Source organism: Ctenocephalides felis, unplaced genomic scaffold, assembly GCF_003426905.1.
Source record: "Ctenocephalides felis isolate EL2017-DRISC unplaced genomic scaffold, ASM342690v1 CF-g0.4_SCAFFOLD_01604, whole genome shotgun sequence".
Lineage (NCBI taxonomy): Eukaryota > Metazoa > Arthropoda > Insecta > Siphonaptera > Pulicidae > Ctenocephalides > Ctenocephalides felis.
This window is the reverse complement of record NW_020537758.1, coordinates 46,643,853-46,647,930: the sequence shown is the minus strand read 5'-3', so window position 1 is coordinate 46,647,930 and position 4,078 is coordinate 46,643,853.

The window sequence follows — 4,078 nt, the reverse complement described above, 5'->3', positions numbered from 1 at the left end:
ACTGCAGGGGTGAATCGAGTTTGATGACATGCAAAAAATCAAAGAGAAATGGACTGATTTTAAAATATAGGTCAGAAATAATGTCAGGAAACAGAATAACCATGTCATTTTATGAAAAGAGACATCTCTATGTTTTTTCGTAATAATTAAAATGCATATTAACTTCCCGTAGGGTAAGTTATTGTAATGGGCCGAAAATCGAAATTGAAAATTTTTACATTTTTCGACGATTTGAAAGTTTCTGAACATTTTGGCATACCTCAGAAAAAATGGATGTGTGTGTGTATGTATTTATATATACAAATTTTCAGTCACGTTTTCGGGCGCACGGATCAACCGATTTGAATGGTTCAAAAAACATTCGATTCCTATTGATAGAGAGAAGAGCTAATTAAATAAATGTGTTTTAGTTATAGTTTTGGGCAAAGAGTGCAGAAAATAGAAATTGACTTTTTGAGAGAACGGAGTATCCGATTGGAATGATCTAAAAAACATTCAATTAGCAATGATTGGGAGAAGTGTTTATTAGTTTTTGGCAAAGGCAGGCGTAGCCATTTCGAAGATACGGAGCTAAATATGTAAAAAATGGCAGTTTTTGAGATAACTAAGCGTCCGATTTGAATGATTTAAAGAACTTTCTGCTTGTCTTAACAAAATAATTAATTTTGGAAAAAAAATTGTTTCAATTTTTTGTATATCGAAAATAATTCAGATTTTATTTTTAATTCTGACTATAGTTCTAATATACTTTAAACAAATAATTTCAACTTTGCAATTCAGTTTATATAATTCTTATAAATATTAGACAATGTTACAATATTAATAATAATCTATTTGAAGGCATTCAGTATTCCTCGAACATTTCGTTACGGTACGGGAAGTTCCAGCAATTTGCCTTAAGGCACGATGCAATACACCCCACTACTTTTTTATTTGGATTATCTAAAAAAAAATTGAGCCAAAGAGTGAAGGATAATGCCTTACTAACCCTCTTTGGGTCCACGTAACTTTCAGGTAACTTTCCAATTTTTTCGATATTTTGCTATTTAATTATGGTTTTTGGTAAAATGATGCTGTCAAAATATAAACCAATATCGATATTTAAGAGCTTAGCTAGAATTTATCCTGAAATAACATTTTCATACACAGAAGTATGAACATTTTAGGCCGCTATCACCCAAAAGTCTTATGAATCCTTAATGCTAAGAAAGTGGTTCAAGCAGATTTTTTTATTTTTTATTTGCATATATGGACTCATAAATCCCGATTTTTGTTCTCCCTTTTTTGGTGTAAAACTAAACATCGGTTCATAATAAGGTTCAACACATTACTAGTAATATCCAATACTAAATAATTATTATTATACAACGTTTGGGTTTGGGTAGATGCAAATATCCACCAGATCAAATAATGCAAATTTTAAATAATTGTTTTAAATTATAAAATTATACTAGAATAAGTAGGCAATATTATTATTATATTTAAATTGGATATATAATCAGAAGAACACATATTTTCTCATTTCAACCATTGGAGCTATGCAGAAAAGGTCAATTATTAGTAAAAATTTTAATTTATATTATTTACATTATTGATAAATGTAAAATTATTTATAAACTTGCTTAAAGGAACAAGGCATATCATCACTTTTAGTTATTATTTATAATTAACGTTTAAGCATCAGATATACCTACAATATCTATGACTCTATGAGCCCCAATAATGGTAAAAATTCAATTCAGTAAAATTTAATTTTAGCTATTTTATTAAAAAAAATTTTTTTAATGTGATTTATATAAATCCTGTATAGTATTGGGAATTGGTTCTATTGATGAATTCCATAAATAAAAATAAATTTATTATATATTAAATTAAAATTATACTTTAGCATTAAGAATAAAAGTTGATAACAATATTATGTATATTAGTTTATTAAGTCTAATTTGAAAAAATCTAATGTTTTGCTTCATGTACTAGATTGAGTTGATGATGTAGGTAAAATTGATTGAAGTATATATGTATTTAATCATTTATTTTGGTTATAAGACACTACCGCCCTGCAAAAATAATGTCACCTTGATTCATTTTGTACTTGAAATGGATAATAAGTGCAACTCAGGCAAGACACGCAATCAAAGAAGATTCCGCAATGTCTTCGTATATAAACATAACTATCTATGACCTTTTGCATAAAATTGTCTGATATTCGATATCAATGAAACCGATACTGATATTGGTAAAAGTAAAAAGTAATTTTCTACAATAGACACGATAAATTTTTATATACCATCAATTGGACTATTTCAAAATTTATATGGGGGAATAATAATTTATTTACTTCCTAGTATAATTTATTTACTTCCATACAAACAACTGTTTGCTTAAACAAATGCTTATTTTAGTATTTATAAATATGTTACCTTCTCCTGCATCTATTTTTGATTTCTTCCAAGCACTCATAATAAGATCCTCTTTTGAAACTGATATCATTCCAGTCCCAGTCATATCCTGTTGATATCATGAGTTATTTATTCAAAATCTGAAAATATATTAAAATATTATTAAATATTTACTATTTATTATCCATTCTTATAATTTAATTATTAACAGCAATTATTATTTGATCATTAATAGCAACATTATAATTTGAGGTTGTAACATTTTTTCTTACAATTAATTATTGATGAAAACAGTAAACTGGGTTACTCTTCATATTAAAATGGCCAGATTACCACCTAATATGCAAAATTTATCGATTTTTACGTAAGAAATGCAAACGAAGATCATTATCTCAGGTTTTGCAATAATGTTTAAGTACAGGTATTGTATAGCACGGAAACCAAAAAAAAATAAAAAAAATAACTATATTTATATTTACCATACATAATTTAATATATTTTCTAATAATTTTTTTATATATATATATTTTTTAATTTTACAGTGATGATGAGGCAAATTAAAAATTATAATTTATATATATACAACTACTTTGAAATTTTCATTTTATATATAGCTACAAAATCACTAATAATATTATTTTAAATTATTGTAATTATTTTTATGCATAGATTCAAATCAAGTTTCAAAACTTTTATTACATTATTTAAAATCATTTTTTAGTTACACTTACAACTTTATTTCACAAAATTAGAAGGAACTGACTTTTTAGGGTTGTAATTTGCCTCATCATCACTGTAAAATTAAAAAAAAACATATTTTATAAAAGAATTATTAGAAAATATATTAAATTATGTATGGTAAATATCTAACCAAGAGATGTAGTTTAGTTGCTTTGATTGTTGGTCTCTCCCTTTCCTCTATCATTGTAAAACTAAAAAGTATTTTTGTTTTCCAATTATTAATTATTTATAAAATATGTTAATACGTTTTTTTATATTTTGCACTGATGTCGAGACAAATCACGAACTGGAGCCATCTGTTATTTATAACATTTTTTAAATAAATGTTGTGCAAAAATATAGAGGATATAGTGTGCTCTGATTTATATAATAAAAATTTGCACATTTATAATAGAAAATGTATGAATATATTAACTTATAATTTTTGCTTTTTAAGAACATCGGTTTCTATTCACAAAATTACCTTCCACTGCAATTTTCACAATATTAACTGAAACCGTGCACACATCCATAGGTGGGAATAATTCGCACTATGCAAAATCACATTTCTGCACAAAATCTATTTATTTGGCACGAAACATTTAAAACTTTCAATGGTTTTCCTCTCCAATGTGCATTAGATAAAAGTAATCGTTTCAAAACATAAGTGAAACGCAAAGTTTTCATATAGGTTATTCTACTCACCTGTGTTTATAAATATCAGCGAGAGATCTGGGGGAAAATTTTCGTTAGATTAAATATATGTTATGTATTCGTAATAAATCTTTATATAAGTATTCAAGAACTATTATATATAGATATCAGATAAATAAGTATAAATGTAGGGACACATAAATGTGTGTATATCTCTCATAGCTCTCAAATCGATTTTGCAGTTTTTCGAAAATAGATAAAATAGCACATTTTCTATAATATAATGTAAAATTTTGTTATCAGAA